This window comes from Aquarana catesbeiana, linkage group LG05 (genome assembly GCF_042186555.1).
Source record: "Aquarana catesbeiana isolate 2022-GZ linkage group LG05, ASM4218655v1, whole genome shotgun sequence".
Lineage (NCBI taxonomy): Eukaryota > Metazoa > Chordata > Amphibia > Anura > Ranidae > Aquarana > Aquarana catesbeiana.
This window is the reverse complement of record NC_133328.1, coordinates 551,499,313-551,520,522: the sequence shown is the minus strand read 5'-3', so window position 1 is coordinate 551,520,522 and position 21,210 is coordinate 551,499,313. Positions and strand designations below refer to the sequence as shown.

Here is a 21,210-nt window from a genome sequence, read left to right as displayed (position 1 = left end):
AGGAGCTCACTGTACAGTGTACTTCCCATAGGAGCTCAGTGTACAGTGTACTTTCCACAGGAGCTACTGTACAGTGCACTTTCCATAGGGGCTCAGTGTACTTCCCATAAGGGCTCAGTGTACAGTGTACTTCCAATAGGGACTCAGTGTACTTCCCATAGGAGCTCAGTGTACAGTGTACTTCCCATAGAGGCTCAGTGTACAGTGTATTTCCCATAGGGGCTCAGTGTACAGTGTACTTCCCATAGGAGCTCAGTGTACTACCCATAGGGGCTCAGTGTACAGTGTACTTCCCATAGAGGCTCAGTGTACAGTGTACTTCCCATAGGGGCTTAGAGTACAGCGTACTTCCCATAAGGGCTCAGTGTACTTCCCATAGGAGCTCAGTGTACTTCCCATAGGAGCTCAGTGTACTTCCCATAGGGGCTCAGTGCACTTCCCATAGGGGCTCAGTGTACAGTGTACTTCCCATAGGGGCTCAGTGTACAGTGTACTTCCCATAGGGGCTCAGTGTACTTCCCATAGGGACTCAGTGTACAGTTTACTTCCCATAGGAGTTCAGTGTACAGTGTACTTCCCATAGAGGCTCAGTGTACAGTGTACTTCCCATAGGGGCTCAGTGTACTTCCCATAGGGGCTCAGTGTACAGTCTACTTCCCATAGGAGCTCAGTGTACTTCCCATAGGGGCTCACTGTACTTCCCATAGAGGCTCAGTGTACAGTGTACTTCCCATAGGAGCTCAGTGTACAGTGTACTTCTCATAGAGGCTCAGTGTACTTCCCATAGGGGCTCAGTGTACAGTGTACTTCCCATAGGGGCTCAGTGTACTTTCCATAGGGGCTCAGTGTACAGTGTACTTCCCATAGGGGCTCAGTGTACTTCCCATAGGGGTTCAGTGTACAGTGTATTTCCTATAGGAGCTCAGTGTACAGTGTACTTCCCATAGGAGCTCAGTGTACTTCCCATAGGGGCTCAGTGCACTTCCCATAGGGGCTCAGTGTACAGTGTACTTCCCATAGGGGCTCAGTGTACAGTGTACTTCCCATAGGGGCTTAGTGTACAGTATACTTCCCATAGGGACTCAGTGTACAGTTTACTTCCCATAGGAGTTCAGTGTACAGTGTACTTCCCATAGAGGCTCAGTGTACAGTGTACTTCCCATAGGGGCTCAGTGTACTTCCCATAGGGGCTCAGTGTACAGTCTACTTCCCATAGGAGCTCAGTGTACTTCCCATAGGGGCTCACTGTACTTCCCATAGAGGCTCAGTGTACAGTCTACTTCCCATAGGAGCTCAGTGTACAGTGTACTTCCCATAGAGGCTCAGTGTACAGTGTACTTCCCATAGGAGCTCAGTGTACAGTGTACTTCTTATAGAGGCTCAGTGTACTTCCCATAGGGGCTCAGTGTACTTCCCATAGGGGCTCAGTGTACTTTCCATAGGGGCTCAGTGTACAGTGTACTTCCCATAGGGGCTCAATGTACTTCCCATAGGGGTTCAGTGTACAGTGTATTTCCTATAGGAGCTCAGTGTACAGTGTACAGTGTACTTCCCATAGGGGCTCAGTGTACTTCCCATAGGGACTCAGTGTACTTCCCATAGGAGCTCAGTGTACAGTGTACTTCCCATAGATGCTCAGTGTACTTCCCATAGGGGTTCAGTGTACTTCCCATAGGGGATCAGTACATGCTATCACTGATAGAAGAGGCACAGCTGCCTATATAGATGTCAAGGCTGGCACGGGTGGGCGTGTCCCTTGTGCTCGAGCATCGCCGGGCTCCTCCTCCTATGTGAATATTCATGATGTGATTGCCGGGCTGAGCCCCTCCCCTCCTGGCAGTCTTGGTGGGCGGGGATAGAAGTGTTGGCAGGCAGTGGACGGCTGCCAGTGTCGGATCAGGTGCAGCGTTGGACACATGTGTTCTGTCCGGAGGGGGGAGCTCAGCCCGATCCCCCATCATGTGACTGTGTGTGGCCCCGGGAATGGAGAGCACTGACCGGTAAGATCTGTATATAGAGGGGGAAGGGGGAGACACTGCAGAGCTGTGTGCTTTCTAGGAATGCTGGACCCATGACAATGTACTGTATGGGGACACTCAGCACCACCCACACCTGTCTATGGAGGGTGTAGGATCTGCTGCAGAGGGCTCCGTGTACCTACCGACCAATCATCTGTCCACATCCCTCCACACCTGAATGTTATTGGCTCCATTCGTCCCCGGTCCAGGGGGTGCTGATCATCTGTTACCATATAGAGGGGAGGGGCGGACAAACTGTACGATTGTTCTATAGAAGACTTTGTATAGCTGTGTTCTCCGATCTACAGTGACACCGAGTTATACAAGGTCACTTCTTCCTGTCACTGTATACGGGGGACTCCGGGAGATCCCACACTGGGGGGTGGAGAGTGCTGAGGTCAGCAGGAAAGATAAGGTGATGGAGAAAATGTTCAGCTTATATGACTCAATCATGGAGCATCTTCATCTCCATGGAGTAAGATTTGGTGCTGGATGACACAGAGGATCAGCTCGTGCGTGTGGCGGTGTCGCTGGCGATCAGCTCGATTGTGGCGGTGTCGCTGGCGATCAGCTCGTGCACGTGGCGGTGTCGCTGGCGATCAACTCGTGCGCGTGGCGGTGTCGCTGGCGATCAGCTCGTGCACGTGGCTGTGTCGCTGATGAAAAGATGACAGATCTCTGGAGAGGTGAGCTGTCATCATTAGATCACCACTGGCCAGCTTTGGAGATTCCCCAGCTATGTACTGACCATAGAATGATGTCCCAGCTCTGCTACCTCTATCAGCTTCACTAAGGCTGGCCATACATTATACAATTTTCTTATTCAATTTCCTTTAGATTTACCTTCAACTATATACATTAGAAGTGTTTAGGTATGACCTCCTATTATATGGTTTTGGTAAATCTAAAGGAAAATTGAATAAGAGACATGTATAATGTATGGCCAGCCTTAGTTGCCTTACCTAGGAGGGTATGCCAATCCTAGCAAAGTCTGTGGGGGAGATTTACTAAATCTGGCACAGCTGTGCAGAGTAACCAATCAGTTTCTAACTTCAGCTTGTTCAATTAAGCTTTGACAATTAGCCCCCCATTCACATCGGCGCAATTTGACATTTCAAATCACATGCTAATGCCGGCAGCAGCACTCTCCCAATCGGTATGACACTGACTTTGCAGCGCTGATTTCCAGAAGTAGTTCCTGCACTACTTTTGGTGACTTCGGGGGGCAATTTTCAATCGACATCTGTGTATGAACCCGACAGATGTCTCTCAAATCCCCCCCTCGAAGTCGCAATGAAATGTGGGTTGGAAATCGTGTGAGTTCAGCTGAGCTCGCACAAACCCACGTTCAGTGTGAACAAGGGCTAAAACTGAGAATGTGATTTGGCTTCTATCCAGAGCTGCACCAAGTTGTGCACCATGCAGTTTTAGTAAATAACCCCCCCCCCCCGTGTGTGTGTGTTTTATAATATATATCTCACCAGTCACTTTATTAGGTACTCCTGTTCAATAGCTTGGTAACAAAAATTGCTAATCAGTCAATCACATGGCAGCAACTCAGTGCATTTAGACGTGGCTAAGACGACTTACTGAAGTTCAAGCCGAGCATCAGAATGGTAAAGAAAGGGGATTTAAGTGACTTTAAACGTGGCATGGGTGTTGGTGCCAGACGGGCTGTTCTGAGTATTTATTTAAAAAAAAAAACCCAAGCAAAATACATAACCATCTCTAGGGTTTAGAGAATGGTCAGAAAAAGAGAAAATATCCAGTGAGGGGCAGTTGTGTGGACAAAAATGGCTTGTTGATGTCAGAGGAGAATGGACAGACTGGTTCGAGATGATAGAAAGGCAATAGTAACTCAAATAACCACTTGTTACAACCAAGGTATGCAGAATACCATCTCTGAATGCACAACACATCGAAACTTGAAGCAGATGGGCTACAGCAGCAGAAGACCACACCGGGTGCCAGTCCTGTCAGCTAAGAACAGGAAACTGAGGCTACAATTCTCACAGGCTCATCAAAATTGGACAATAGAAGATTGGACGATGCCTGATTTGAGGAGTCTGAATTTCATCTTTGAAATTCAGATGGTAGGGTCAGAAATTAATTTGGCGTAAACATGTAAGCATGGATCCATCCTGCCTTGTATCAACAGCTCAGGCTGATGGTGGTGGTGTAATGGTGTGGGGGGGATATTTTCTTGCCACTTTTTTGGGCCCCTTAGTAACAATTGATCATCGTTTAAACACCACGGTCTACCTGAGTATTTTTGCTGACCATGTCCATCCCTTTATGACTGAAGTGTACTCATCTTCTTCTGATGGCTCCTTCCAGCAGGATAATGCACCATGTCACAAAGCTCAAATCATCTCACCACTGGTTTCTTGGACATGACAATGAGGTAATGGAAAAAAAATGATCCTCACTTCGGTTGTTGCTCTTAAACTTTCTTCATTTTATTGAATAGCCACAGTGAACAAATGCAGATTAAGTCAGTTGACGGGTTTCAGCCTATAAGGCCTTAGTCATGACTAATGAATAATGACTTATGACTAAGGCCTTCTAGGCTGAAACGCGTCAACGGACTTAATCTGTGTTTGTTCACTGTGGCTTTTCAATAAAATGAAGACCTTTTAAGACCAACAACTGGAGTGCGGATCATTTTTTCTACATCACTCTACTCAGCCAGCGACTGTGGATCGAGCACCTGGGAGCTCTGCTATCTAGGTAGTGTTTGGGTAGTAGCACTGACTTCTCTGTTTATACTTATGACAATGAGGTCACTGTACTGCAATGGCCTCCACAGTCACTAGATCTCAATTCAATAGAGCACCTTTGGGATGTGGTGGAATGGGAGATTCGCATCATGGATGTGCAGCCGACAAATCTGCAGCGACTGTGTGATGCTATCATGTCAATAGGGACCAAAATCTCTGAGGAATGTTTCCACCACCTTGTTAAATCTATGCCATGAAGAATAAAGGTAATTCTGAAGGTAAAAGGGGGTCCAATCTGGTACTAGCAAGGTGTACCTAATAAAGTGGCCGGTGAGTTTACGTCTTGGTAGAAATCAATGAAGAATGAGATCATATTGCTTTCTCCATCACCTGTTAGAATTGGGAGTGATGTGTTTCAGAAATGACAGCTGCTGCCTCCTGCAGTGAGTTATTTAATGTGATGGACGGCACTGCAGTCATCAGAGTGTGATTTCATTGGTCCGCTATGTATCATGGTGATCTCATGCATGTTGACTGTTGTGGTCCAGCTTTCCAATCCAATCCACCCATCAGTTTTTCATGTGGACCTGTTCAGCAGCTGAATGCAGGTTTACATCCACCTACCTCTGAGTCCATCCAGATGTGGGGGGATTGGATTTTTTTTTTTTTCTCAAAAACCTTAAGATGATGGATTGGAGGAAGCCTGGTGTAAACAAACACAAGTCTGTAAATACCCTGCGGCCCATAGATCTAATGCAGGTCCTCGAAGGTGGACACACAAGTCCTGTTCTGCTTCAATTCTGCAGGGATTTGTTCATGAAGCACACGTGAAAGGACCTTTTAGGCTCTCCATACTCTTTTTTTTTACAATCTGATTGTATATTCTTCTTTTGGGTCTACCAACAAATATAGAGTGTGTGCGGCCCTGCTTGACTGGATATAAATTGATTGGATAGTCCAAGTAGGTCTTCATGTTAATTGTACAAAGCTTGTCTGATTAGATTGGTATGTGTATGGTGAGCCTTGGACAACAGGAACTCATCTAATACAAAATATGTATTTGCACTAGACACACATGTCAGAACCTGTGTTTGTTCATCAACCCTTATACATCATCTCCTTCTGATTCACTCACTTCTTTTGAACTTGAGTGAATCAGAAAAAGTTTGGTCCCCTTAAGCAATCAGGCTTATCCAGTTTAGCTTCTTGTAAGCTGTGCTGTCTGTATGAAGTGGGGTAGGGCACAGACACCATCGTTTTTAGGGTGTCAGACACTGGAATGTATATTTAAAGGTTCAAGGGTTTCCTTTTTTTATAACAAACATATCATACTTGCCTCCACTGTGCAGCTCTTTTTGCACAGAGTGGCCCCGAACCTGGTCTTCTGGGGTCCCTCGGCGGCTCTCTCTGCTCCTCCAGACATCAGATAACCCCCTAGGAGAAGCGCTCTGCCAGGGGGTTACCTTGTGGGCACACTTCCTGAGTCCAGCATGTGTTGTCCATAGACACCGAATGCAGAACTTGGCCCCGCCCCCCCCGGCATGCACGTCATTGGATTTGGCAGAGAGACAGTGCGTCCCTGTGGGACAAGTTCGAGGGTTCAGGTAAGTAAAACGGGGGGGGGGGGGGGGGTCGGTCACTGACATGTATTTTTTCACCTTAATGCATACGATGCATTAAGGTGAAAACACACGAACCTTTACAACCCCTTTAATGTTTCTTTTAGCAAGCAATGGAGTATTACTATTTGCCAAATTTTAAAGCCTAAAAGCCCGCCACCTTCCAAAGTTTATTGCAACCTCCTGGTTGCAATACTCCCCTTCAATCTAGATCTGTCCCATCTGTACCTTTTCTTCATCCATGCAATGTCCTTAGGCCTCTGGATTAAATGACCGCCTGTGTCACTCAACCTGAAGAAATGTATAAGCAGAAGTTACCAGTGAGAACTGCATGCCCACTACATTTAATAGATCCAGAGATATAGGTAGCTGAAATGATATGCATAACTGACTTTTCCTTCAGTTTCAGCCTTCCAATTGGGCCTTTTATGTGATGGACAGCCAACCTGACCAGTATGGAGGCAGAGCGGTGTGGGGGGGGGGGGGGGGGGGTGGTTAAGCTCAACCTCTACAGAAAAATGAGAGGAGCTCCAGGCTCCTTCAGAAAAAATGAAGTCAGCAGCTACAAATACTGCAGCTACTGACTTTTAATATAAGGACACTTACCTGTCCAGGCATTCTGCAATGGCCTCACCCGAGCTGATTCTTCAATTGGCTTGGGGTGCAGGCGCCAGCATCTCCAGTAAGGGAAACCAGAAGTGAAGCCTTAGTGGCTTCACAGCCTGTTTCCTACTGCGCCTTGTGAATGGTCCCATAGTCTTCTGGGACCGCTCGCCTCCCTAAAATGTGGCAGTGGAAGGTGCAAACAAGCGGAGCGTCCCCTTTTTAAATGGTGCTCCGCTTTAAGGTTCACAACATTAGAAATGTCTATACTGCTGGATCTGCTAGATGTTTGGAATGGGTTTTCATTGAAGGTAACCTCAGCTTAAAGTAGTATTTAATCCTATGTGTTTTAGTTGAGCACAATAAAATATTTCCCCAGTAAACTTTGTGCAATTCTTGCAGTTTATAACTTTCAATGCTGCTGGCACCTGGTCTGCCTGAGCTTCCATTCTTTACAGGTAAAAGTTAACAGTGGACAGTGCAGTCTGCAGTCAGTCTGTTGACTTGAAGAGTGGAGGGATGAAAGAGCAGGGGCCTAATATCACTTTAAACATATCTTCATCATGCTCAATTATGAATTGTTCAGGTTTTTAAAAAGGTCACCTTAAAACAGGCTGGTTATAAAACTAGTCATCTTAGTTCATTAGGTTATTAAATATATTGTGCTTCTGAATATTGCTCCTATGATATGTGTTCCCTGAGCAGCACTTCTCTTTCTAAAAGTGAGTTAGTAGAATTACTGATTTGAACTCTGACCTGAGCTCAATATTTACTAATGGTGTTAGTTACTAAGGTTGAAACCCTCCTTGTTGTGATGTATTTGAAAATTTTCAAGGGTCTTCACAGACCTCCTTGCAGCTTCTTACCGGTCTCTGATGATAGTGAGACAAGCCCCTTCACAGACCTCCTCTTCCTTCTGTACGTAGATGACATCCAGTGTTCCGATGAAAAGAAGGACTGCTGGGAAATCAGGGCGCCAACCAGGCAGGTACATTTATCATTGTGTTCTGTATACAAGAATACCCCAAGGGGCCTTGATTGCAAGAAAGAAACATTGGACTCTTTTTTTGTTAGTTTTATCTAGTGGCTGTCACAAACGTGGACACCTCATTATGAGAATAATGTGGAAAGATGCATAGCCCAAGGTTACTGTTCGTATAAACCTCATGAAAGAATTATCAGCAGATCCAGAAATGTAGGCAGCTCAACATACACTTGGAGAAATGAGACAGATCACTGCTCCAGGTGGGTATAATAATCCACTAAAAAGGAAGGGCAGGGTGCTAACTCCGGCTCGGAACAATGAACATGTAGACCAAGTGAGGAAAATGAGCTGCACACCAACATCCGTCCAACAGGTTTATTGAAAGACTGCCACCAGGACTAAAACAATGGACAATGACGTTTCACACATACATTGAAGCACAGTGGTGTTGATTTACTAAAATGGAGAGTGCAAAATCTGGTGCAGCTGTGCATGGTAGCCAATCAGCTTCTAACTTCAGCTTGTTAAGTTAAGATTTGACAAATAAAACCTGAAAGCTGATTGGTTTCTGTGTAGAGCTGCACCAGATTTTGTACTTTCCAGTTTTGGTAAATCGACCCCAATGTATGTTTGAAACGTCGTTACCCCTTGGTCTGTTGTTTTAGTCCTGGTGGCAGTCTTTCAAAAAACCTGTTGGACGAATGGTGTGCAGCGTATTTTTCTCACTTGGTCAACATACACTATATTGTGAAAAGTTTTTGGACGGCTGCCTTTACATGGACATGAACTTTAATGGCATCCCAGTCTTAGTCCGTAGGGTTCAACATTAAGTTGGTCCACCCTTTGCAGCTATTACAGCTTCAACTTTTGAGTTGAGGAGGCTGTCCACCAGTTTTAGGAGTGTGTCTATGGGAATGTTTGACCATTCTTCCAGAAGCACATTTGTGAGGTCAGACACTGATGATGGACGAGAATGCTTGGCTCGCAGTCACCACTCTAATTCATTTCAAAGGTGTTCTATCGGGTTGAGGCAAGCCAAACAAATTCCTTCACCCCAAACTCGCTCATCCATATCTGTATAAACCTTGCTTTGTGCACTGGTGTGCAGTCATGTTGGAACAGGAAGGGGCCATCCCCAAACTGTTCCCACAAGGTTGGGAGCATGAAATTGTCCAAAATGTCTTGGTATACTGACGCTTTAAGAATTCCCTTCACTGGAACTAAGGGGCCAAGCCCAACCCCTGAAAGACAACTCCACACCAAAACCCCCCCTCCACCGAATGATTTGGACCAGTGCAAAAAGCAAGGCAAACCTCTTCTGCTTTCTTTTATACAAATTCCAGAATGTTCTGTGACTCCTTTGTTATGGGTGCAGTACTGCATATCAGGTCAATTCTGTGAACTACAGAACACAAACATTTTCTTTTTGTACAGTATTACTAGAAAACCTGGTTAAAGACCAGGCAAACAAAAACTGGATTTTCGATGTCTAGACTACAGTACACTGACGTATGGAATCTGTTGTAGTTGAGTAATGGCGTGTTCATTTATTCACCTTGCTAAGATGTAGATCCAGGTCTATCTAGCTCTTTGTCCCACAACTCCTGGGGTTCCTAGATATGCCCATAACAATTGATACGCAGCCAGCTAAGAGGTCCTCCACTGTCAACCAGCCAGCCAGGCCAGAATCTAATGGCACAAAGTTTTTCTGAAAAAGACCCAGGTTCTGTGGGGAGCACCACCCTGATTGCTACCAACTCCTGTTCAAGTGGGGTGGCTCTTTGTCCTTGGGCCTTGGGTTCCTCCAGCTGTGTGCTGGTGTTACTGGACCTACCCCGGACTTCACTTTGAGGCATGCGGTTTATGAGGATAATTGCCAGTAAATGTGTTCTAAACTGTTTTACTGATGTAGTGACTCTTAGCTTGACTCTACTTATAAAGACTATGCTATGTTGCACAATGTCACCCTGACTGAGCCACAAAGACATTGCTGCAAAAGAGACCATGTTTGTGCAGATTTCATAATCTGATTTGTATTTATTATTCTGTGTATGCATGCTCATTCTGACCCCGATTCTGACCCTGTTTTGCATTATTGATTTTAACTTAGGCCATGTTTAGTAAATTACAATTTTCAGATAATCTATATCTGATTATTTGGCTGATTACCCATTCTGTTACAGGTGATTGTTTACATTCGGACACTTTTGTTGATCATATACAGTACCTTCTTGGTCAGCAGCATGACTTATTTAAGGAGAAATTCTTGTTGCTTTTGGACATTTTATGTTTTTTTTTAATCCTCTCCAAACGTGTAGGTGGTGAAGATCTCACTACAGGCCAGCGTGTTTTAAACACTGAAATGTTTCACTTATGATTCCTCAGCTGCTTAAACCCATTTTCTCAATTTGTTGTTAATTGTACCTCAACAGTGGCATTAAAGCGGTGTGATACTTGTGAAGGTGTGCTAACTGCAGTACGGTCATGAAATATTCAGACTAATTACCCTAGCTGCAGGCCGCGGAGTGGATAAGTGAACAAAATGGCTTGCTGTTTTAAGATGATGATTTTGTTCTCTATGAAGCCGCATTAACTGTGATTATGTCCTGTTAAACTATATCTTGCAGTCCAGTCTGTTTTAAAGGTCTCTGCTGCGATCAGATGTATTATTTTAAGTTTTTGTTTGTTTTTTTCCCATGTAGTGGTTCAACTTTGTACGTTAACCACTGGCTATCCCACTTGCTAGTTTCCTTTAGTTAGTTATTAGGATCCTTCTTTTCTCAAATGCCTTGAACTTGAGCTTATGGGGCCTGTACACCACAGTGCATTGTAATAACACAATGCAGTAAAACAAGCATTTTCCCTGCATATGTGTTGCGATTTATTTTGTAGGGCACTGTAACACACAGATGTGAGCTATGATTGTACAACCTACCGTGGGGAAAATAATCTCAGTTTCAAAGAAATGAAATATATATATATATATATATATATATATATATATATATATATATATATATATATATATATATATATATATATATATATATATATATATATATATATATATATATATATATATATATATATATATATATATAAATTTTTTTTATTAATCATAGATGTATTTTATATAGAGACAGAATATCAACCAAAAATACATTAAAACAAATGCTATAAATTAAGTTGCAGTTCAGTGAGTAAAATAAGTATTTGATCCCCAAGCAAAACATGACTTGGTGGAGAAACCCTTGTTGGCAACCCTTGAGGTAAGACGTTTCTTGTAGTTGGTGACCAGGTTTGCACACATCTCTTGGGCCATTCATCTTTACAGATCTTCTCTAAATCCTTGATGTTTCTTGGCTGTATCTTGGCATTTTGAAGTTTCAGCTCTCTCCATAAATTTTCTATAGGATTAAGGTCTGGAGACTGACTAGGCCACTCCATGACCTTAATGTGCATCTTCTTGAGCCACTCCTTTGTTGCCTTGGCGGTATGTTTTGGGTCATTGGCATGCTGGAAGAGCCATCTTCAGTGTTCTGGCTGAGGGAAGAAGGTTCTCATCCAAGGTTGTACAATATATGGCCCCGTCCATTGGCCCCTTAATGCGACAAATTCGGTGTGATCCTATAGCAGAAAAACGGCCCCAAAGCTTCATGTTTCCACCTTCGTGCTTGACTGTAGGGATGGTGTTCTTAGGGTCATAGACAGCATTTTTCTTCTTCCAAACACAGCGAGTCGAGTTAATGCCAAAGAGCTCAATTTTGGTCTTATCTGACCAAAGCACTTTCTCTAAATCATTTAGATGTTCAATGGCATGACTGTACATGTGCCTTCTTGAGGAGGGGGACTCGCCATGTTTGGAGGAAGAAAAATGCTAACTATGACCCTAAGAACACCATCCCTACAGTCAAGCACAGAGGTGGAAACATTATGCTTTGAGGCTGTTTTTCTGCTAAAGGTACAGACTGATTTTGTCGCATAGAGGGGCCAATGGATGGGGCCATGTATTGCAAAATCTTGGATGAGAACCTTCTTCTCTCAGCCAGAACGCTGAAGATGGGTCTTTCAGCATGACAGCATGGTGACCTGACTTTTCCCTACTGTAGTTGAACAACACAGCCAGATCACCTCCCCACCCCAAGCTTCTAATAGAACTGTAAATGAGCAGCAGCTGGCTGATAAGGTAATCTTGCTGCTCTCTTTTGCCTTGCCTTGTCAGCACATTGTCACGCAGGACACTTGAATGGTCCCAAGTTCTGTCTTTCTCTTTTGGTGTGTCTAATGCTGTGTACACACGTGCAGACTTTTCGACCGGACTGGTCCGACGGACCGAATCTGGCGGACAATCCGACCGTGTGTGAGCTCCATTGGACCTGCAGCAGACTTTTTCGGTCAAAAATCTGCCGGACGTTAGATTTGAAACCTGTTTCAATTCTACCGATGGACTCGAGTCCGGTCGAAAAATCCGCTTGTCTGTACAGTATGCTAGTCCAACAGATGAAAACCCACGCTAGGGCAGCTATTGGCTACCGGTTATCAACTTCCTTATTTTAGTTCGGTTGTACGTCATCACATACGAATCCGTCGGACTTTGATGTGATCGTGTGTAGGCAAGTCCGTTTGTTCAAAAGTCTGTCGGACCGGTCCGGTCGAAATTTCCCCCCGTGTGCACGCGGCATTAGACCGTTGCCAAGTCAGGGATTCTACAGGACAGTTCCTAAATTTTTTTTTTTCCAATCTGTCCTGCAGGATACTGTGCTGAGTAGTATCAGGAGTTGAGAGCCAAATTGTGGTCTACGTTTCAGCACCCAGCACTAGAGTTCTTGCTTCTACTAATACATGTGATGGGATGCATGAAAGGCTGATTTAATAAAGGAGTTGAACATCTTCACTCAAACATTTCATGAGACTATTTACTTCAAATTCTAATTATGTGAAAATCGCCTGCAAATTGCAATGATGATTAGTGTGAATTTTGCAAATTTGATTTTAGTGTGTTATGGGGCATTTTTGTTGAACTACAGTTGTGAAGGAGGGATCATCGGCTCACTCTCTACAAGGCCTGTTTGCCATGTTAAAAAATAAGAGTTGTAGTACAGAAATGTAAAACTGTAACAAACTAGGATGGTGTGGCTAGAGCCACATATGGCTGCCCTAAATTAAGCAGATTTCTGCAGGAAAAAGCCCCCCACAATTCAAGTACGCCGGGGGGGGGGCGCGGTTTGAAGGTAGGGGAATGTAACCTTGCTTCATGTTATGCCCTGGACATTCGTGAAATGTGGTCTGCACCTTTTTTTTTTTTTTTATTATATTCTGTTTTTGTTGTTTTTTTTTTCAGTTCAGTTGGGGGCCTATTCACAATTGTCCATATTTCACAAGAGAACAATTGTCCATATTTTAATGCAGGAAAACTTCTATGTTTTGTTGCACAAAAATGCATATCAAGTAGAAATTCTGTTGTTTGTGTCTGGTTCCTAAATAGTTGATTACTACATAAAAACGAATGATGCATGAAAACGCCTTAAGAAGGGATGTCAATGCATATGCAAAACGTAAATCAACTTGCACTTAAAATCACATTAAAACTCATGAAAACAGAAATGAAAGGGTCTGGACCTAGCCTTAAGACAATAGCTCAAAGTGTAGGTAGGGACTTTCAAATATGCACCTCAGTAAAGTATTACTACAGCATCCGAATAACCTTTTCATGTAAAAATATATTTTTATTGCAAAATGTATTAAAATACATTATTTGAACAGTAAAAATATATTGTCAGGTGTATGTTACAAAGATCAACATATCCCAATAAGGTCATTTAGTAGGCAACGCGTTTTGTGGATACTCCACTTCTTCAGGACTACTAACATTGTAAAAGAAACTTGCACATTCTTTGCCTATGTATTGCACTCATTGTGCACATGCCACTAATAATGTTTTCATTACATGTTGCATTCTTTTGAATTCTGATTAGAATTTAGCTTGCCTATGTTACGCCCCTTGTTGTCATTAAATATATATATATATATATATATATATATATATATATATATATATATATATATATATATATATATATATATATATAAATTATTATTTTTTTTAATATTCCTATGTAAGCATGTGTATAAAAAAAACTTCAATTGCGCCAAATAAACAGAACAGTTATTTGGAAAGATGCTGAGTGTATCTCTGTGTGTCAGTTCCCTGCTGCATTAGTTATTTATTTGGAACCGCTAATTAATATGAGGATAGGAGTTGCCCATCTATAAATTTTCCAGAACAGACTTACTTTCTTATGACTCACGAAAATAACAACATCAATGCATCTAAAGTTAAACGAATGAATAAATATTAACACCTTTTTTGAAGGCATCTCTCCAATACTTAAGCTGGCCATACACATATAGAATTTCAGCTATTTGCAGTGCAAATGACTATTCATTGCTCGATAGTGACCTGTCCACTAACTGATGGAATAAAATTTCCATAATCGAAAGTGATTGGTCAATAACAACATATATCATTCCGGTTTACTTATCGTGCAAGGACATGGTCAATACAAGACAGAGGAATTTTTTTGTCTTGAATATAACATACACATATAGACTTTGGTTGAAACTGTAAAAGTTTTTGCTTTGGATCCATCGACATTAGCTGGGCCTACTGTCTTAATTGGCGGTAAAGTTGAGTCCACTAACTGCACGGATGTCGAAGAATGTTACCGAAAACGACCAGTTTCGGCTGAAATTCTATATGTGTATGGTCAGCTTTATCAAATTAATATCATATGAAATGAACAATAGAAGGAGGAAAAAAAAAAAAGCAAGAGATAAGATCTCTAAACAAAGTATTTGAATAATAATATATTCAAGTACATAAACTCATTAACAGACACCTAGTACCAGCCCCCAACACATTCTTACCTTACACTGAACCTGCGCCATAGTATTGTAGAGAAAAATAGATGACCGCACTCTCACTTGCTGAAGATCCAAATACTTTATTGTAGAAAACAATCATAAAAGCATAATCACAACTCCTTAAAAACAGTCATTAACGCCGCGTTTAGCACTGGAGAGAGCTTTGGTGCGTGTATGTGTGTGGTGGGCAAGGGGGTGGTCAGCATAACTCTGATCATTGGAGGACAGGCAGGCTGTTCTCCCAGCACTGCCAGAAAACTGACCACACTGGGATGGATGTGCTCTGATGCCTAGTGTGGTCAACTTGAAATAGGAGATTAGGGTAACTGGCAGGATCGCCAGATATTTAACACATATTAGGAATTCTTTAAAGTGTTAGTAAAGCTAAACCCCTTCCCCCCTCCAACATATCTGGCAAAACTTCAGTTTTCCTCCTTTATAAATAAAAATACATTGCTCCCAGTTTTATAATTAATACCACACAATCCCCTGAGGAAGCTCGATTTGAGCGAAACATGTCGGGAAGAAATTGGTATTTGCATCATAAAATGTAGTAGCACTTTATGAATTTTCTGGAAATTGTTATATATGGATTGGCCCGTGGTTAGGCCTTTTTTATACTAATTGTATTAAAAATCTGTTTTTTATCCTAACATGGTTGTGAACCAGTGTATATATATATATATATATATATATATAAAAATTTTCTGATATCAACACCTCTAAAGTCCCTAGGCCTAAGGCCTACAGTCCTTTCTTTCTATATCTCTATATATGGGATGTGGTGTTTTATATTTTGGTCTTTCCTGTCTCTATTTTTCTCCATGAACCATAGCGTGCCAGGCTTTTCTGTCCTCCATTGCCTCCCTGAGCTTGCCTAACTTTATGTTCAGTGTTTCGATGATGCTGTCTATCCATCTTGTTGTCTTCTTTTTCCTTCCATGTTTCCCAGCATCAGGGTCTTTTCCAATGAGTCCTCTGTTCACATTAGGTGGCCAAAATATTTGAGTTTCAGCTTCAGGATCTGTCCTTCCAATGAGGGTTGATTTCCTTCTAGATTGACTAATTTGATCTTTATGCTGTCCAAGGAACTTTTAAGAGTTTTCTCCTACACCCTAGTTCAAAGGCATAAATTCTTAGGCTATCAGCCTTCCTTTATGGTCCAACTTTCACAGCCATAAGTTACTACTGGGAATACCATAGCTTTGACTATACAGCACTTTGTCGGTAGGGTGGTGATTCTGCTTTTTATAATGTTGTCTAGTTTTGCCATTACTTTCCTCCCAAGAAGCAAGCATCTCTTAATTTCATGGCTACAGTCACCGTCTGCCATGATCTTGGGGCCTAGGAAGATAAAATCTGTCACAGTTTCCATTTCTTCTCTTCGGCATATGAGAGTAATGTGACCGGTTGCCATGATCTTAGTTTTCTTAATGTTCAATTTCAGGCCAGCTTTTGCGCTCTCCTCTTTCACCTTCATTAAGAGACTCTTTAGTTCTTCTTCACTTGCTGCCATTAGTGTGGTATCGTCTGCATATCTCGGGTTGTTATTTCTCCCTGCTATCTTCATTCCGGCTTGTGATTTGTTGATCCTGGCATTTCGCATGATGAACTCTGCATAGAAGTTAAATAAGTAGGCTGACAATATACATCCTTGCCGCACTCCTTTCTCAATTTTGATCCAGTCAGTTGTTCCATGTCCTGTTCTAACTGTTGCTTCTTGACTTGCATACAGGTTTTTCAGAAGACAGGTGAGAGGTGTTCTGGTATTCCCATTTCTTTTAGTATTTACCACATCTTGTTGTGATCCACACAATCGAAGGATTTACTGTATTCAATAAAGCAGAAGTAGACATTCTTCTAAAACTCTCTTGTTTTCTCCATGATCCTGCGAATGTTGGCAAATTGCAATTAATGTGTGGAAAAAGGAGAAAAAAACTGCGCTAAACCAAAAAATGGTGAACTACAAATATAAGCTGCTAGCACTCAAACAAAGTCTACATAAATGAACTAAAAATTAGTACAGCGCTAGACAGAATGTGACTAGATGTGTGGAGACATCTAGAACTTACCCATACAAAAGATAAGATCAAATATAAATCCACTTATGCCCCGTACACACGGTCGGATTTTCCGACGGAAAATGTGTGATAGGACCTTGTTGTCGGAAATTCCGACCGTGTGTAGGCTCCATCACACATTTTCCATCGGATTTTCCGACACACAAAGTTTGAGAGCAGGATATAAAATTTTCCGACAACAAAATCCGTTGTCGGAAATTCCGATCGTGTGTACACAAATCCAACGGACAAAGTGCCACGCATGCTCATAATAAATAGAGATGAAAGCTATTGGCCACTGCCCCGTTTATAGTCCCGACGTACGTGTTTTACGTGACCGCGTTTAGAACGATCTGATTTTCTGACAACTTTGTATGACCGTGTGTATGCAAGACAAGTTTGAGCCAACATCCGTCGGAAAAAATCCTAGGATTTTGTTGTCGGAATGTCGGAACAAAGTCCGATCGTGTGTACGGGGCATAAGTCTCATGAATAGTACTAAAGCACAATGCAAGGACCAGTGGAATGTGTAACATAAAAACACACTATAACATGTGAATGGTATATTCAAAAAATGATAAACACAAATCTGATGATATAATGATATAATAAGCATAAGTGTCCAAACAAAGAAGTGCAGTGAAAGGGAGCAGTCTCCAGATGAAATCTGAGACACAAAATCCAAATCGATTGGATGCCAAAATACACTTGAAGGTGGTATAAATGAGAGGTTGGGTACTCTTACCGGATGTGGTGGACACACATACCATACCGCAGTGGGTCAAACGAGCTCGTAACACCTCAATTCCTGGTGTTGAATGCAGTAATCCTGCAACTCCAACCATGCGTTTTCTATACCATACGTCAGGACGGCAATGAGACCGACAGCCTGATGTTCACACTGGATGTAGTTGTTCTGTGACTCCAACCGTATGTCTCCAGACCGTAGGACAGGATGGCAATGCAGCCAGCAACCCAAAGGATCTCTATATCGCCAGCTGCATGTTGCTTCTGAGCTGTATTGCTTCACTTAGCATCATTGAAGCAATACAGCTCAGAAGCAACATGCAGCTGGCGATATAGAGGTCCATTGGGTTGCTGGTTGCACTGCCATCCTGTCCTACGGTCTGGAGACATACGGTTGGAGTCACAGAACAACTACATCCAGTGTGAACATCAGGCTGTCGGTCTCATTGCTGTCCTGAGGTATGGTATAGTAAACGCAGGATTACTGCATTCAACACCAGGAATTGAGGTGTTACGAGCTCGTTTGACCCACTGCGGTATGGTATGTGTGTCCACCACATCCGTGTTGACTAGTTCTGTATTTTGTGCATACACCTCAATCATTGTAGTAGTATGGACATATACATATCTAGATCTGAGAGATCTTACAACAAAGAGGTAGTTCGTTCCGCAATACACATTTATTAATTACATAATCTATACAAAGTACACACCCAACAGTATTTACAACACAATGTACAGTGTAGGTCTCCTGGCTTACATGGTATTTACAAATTACCCACAACACCCATATTTACAGTACAGTATAAAATACAAGTATATTAGATTACCTGTTAACTTCAGGTCAGCCCATGGTGACTACTGTCTGTTCCCACACCAAAGAGTGAGTTAGCTTGGTCACAAAAGCATTATATCCCCCCCCTCCTTTCTGTAGTGTGGCTAATATAATTCTCCCTAATTGGTCACTGTACCTAGTAAATGTATATTGGGCACAGCCTGATTGGATGAGTCAAAGAAGGCTGTTGTTTACTACCCAGGGAAGATGTTAACAGGGAGAACAAAAGGCCAACCTTTGAAGTTGAACTAATTACAATAACACCAACACAACACTCAGTATTTTAAATATATTTCCCTCTAACTGAAATATATTTCTAATTGCAATATTTTACAGCGATTAATGGAGATTTCACATAATCCAATAAGGCAACAGATGGCCCCTTGTGGCCAGTTGAAAATATGAGACTCGGCCACACCTAGAATAATGGTTTATGTGCAATCTCCTTTAATATTTGGCACTTTCGGCTTTACCCTCTGAAATGAAATAAAACTCTTTGAGAAGAAAAAAAAACTTTTAAACTCTCCATCTCTACAGTTCACACTTCTGGATCCCAGTATTGGTAGTCATCACTTGTTCTGGATGTCATAAGTCCAAAATAGAAATCATGAGAAACAGCACCAAAACAATAAGGAAAAAAAAACAACAACATGAGGATCCTTGTTCTCAACAGTCCAATAATAACAATAGTCCGATAATAACAGTACGAAAGTCCATAAGGCGAATCTGGTCCTGTTGCCCTTGCTTCTGGGACGGCCTTCACTGGTGATTCCAATTGGATACAGCATACAATAATAGCCTGGGGACCAGCTTTTCCTGGCTTTCTAAGATTATACTTTATTAATGTGGACAAAGGTAGAGAAAGAAAAACACAAGTACATTTAAAACATATGCATTCAACTGAATGCTTGTCTGGTAAGTCTGAGCCGTAAGGACCTTTGATTAGAATTGTCATAGATATACTGCGACATACTAATGAGACCCCTTTCCCAGTGACATGTGTAACAATTTGAATGGTTACGCCCTTCAGCCAGGTGTCTGATTTTCATCCCCCCATCTTTCTTCCTCCATTGTCATATGCCTGCAAGTACCTCTGCCCCACCTTCTGTGGAATACCACGTTGCGTGTGCGTGTATGACCCTTCACGTGTTCCGGGGAGTTTAGTTGCCATTGCAACTCACCACTAACTCCTTTTACTGAAACTGGGTACAGTTCAACCTTGGCTGGTGCCAAACCTTTGGGCATATAGCTCCGTTATTGGCTACCATGTGTAGCTACTGTATGAATCCTGCCTTTAGCAGGCTACGGAAGAGGTCATCACTTTAAGAGTTCTCCGTGCAGATTAGGCAGTGTCGCCTACGCAGACAAAAATAACTTGATTTCAGAATACAGATAAGTGTGATGTCATCAGTCACTAGTGGCTTCAGGAACAATCAAACTAAATTACTCTTAAGTACAATTGTACTATACTCCCTGCTATTTGCCAATCACTATGAGTCTCACCAGTCCCAGTATATCTATATGATATTCACACAATGCTCTTTGAACTTGGTTATGGCACAAAAAAGAAAACTGACCAATAAACAAAAAAAAAATAAAAAATAATTGATCAATGACCACATATGATGACTGCCCAATATTAGAACTGTAGAGAGGATTGTATGTCACATATACAAAGAAAATAGTCACATGACTGTTGCTAACACCCAGGTGTTACTGTCATAGTTGGTTATAGCTACAATCACATACATTTATTACAATGATCCAATGTCGAAAGAGAAGAAGAAAAACTTTTGGAACTTGGTCCATCCCCAAAATGCTATAGGGAAGCTTTAATATTCTATATCAACATTTCTAACCATTTTAAATGTTCTCCATATAATGTTCCCCCTACTCCCCTCTTTTTTTTATTTATTAATTCATTTATTTCACCCTGGTGAAACCAAACTCAAGAATCACCAAACAAAAAAAAAAAATAGAGGTACTATAGGAAAGAAAGAAAAATAATAAACATTAAAAAAAGGAATTAAAAAAAATAATAAAAATCTTTCTTCCCCCCTTTGTTTTTTTTTTGTAAACAAAAAAAAAGTTACCGTTAAGAAAAAAGAAGAATAAAAATGAGAGAAAAAAAAAAAATGTAACAAATTAAAAAAATTGAATCTGTATTCTGTCAAAAAAAAACCATTGAAATTGCCTTCAAACATTGTAGCTATTCAAAAGGCAACACCCTCTGTCGGTGGTGATTAACATATTAATTGACTCTCAGTCCAAATCTGTTTGTAAGTCAATCAGGCCACAAGAACTTGTATTACAGAGAGCAGGATCTCTGTTAAAAAAAAAATGTTTAAATGTTTTTCTTTTTGGAATTTAGTTGGGCCTGACTGCAATTAATTGGATTCAAGGCTTCTCCTTTAAACAAAAAAAATAAAAAATAAAAATTATGTTTTAAGGTCCTCTGTCTGTGTTTCAAAGTACTTTGTCCAATCTGGGTCCAATCATTTGTCCTTGTCTGTGTATTTCTCCTAAAATACAAAACTCAAAAATTAATAACACCTCACTGTACCTATCTGAGAGGTTCATAATGGACTAAACTAGTAGTGGATGATTGGAACAGACTTCCAGCTGAGATAATGCGTCCATCCACAGTAAGTACAGTCGAAAATGTACAGACACACCCACATATCTGTACTCTGACAAAC

At 41.8% G+C, this 21,210-nt stretch overlaps 1 protein-coding gene across 2 annotated transcripts in view; it reads left to right on the top strand.

Moving 5' to 3' along the window:
* Positions 1-1,848: 1,848 nt before the first annotated feature.
* PAG1 (phosphoprotein membrane anchor with glycosphingolipid microdomains 1) overlaps positions 1,849-21,210 on the top strand; it is a 400,978-nt gene continuing 381,616 nt past the window's right edge. For both annotated transcript variants that reach the window (XM_073631862.1, XM_073631860.1), the window contains exon 1: positions 1,849-2,000. The gene's annotated coding sequence lies outside the window, so the exon portion shown is untranslated. The remainder of the gene's footprint in view (positions 2,001-21,210) is intronic.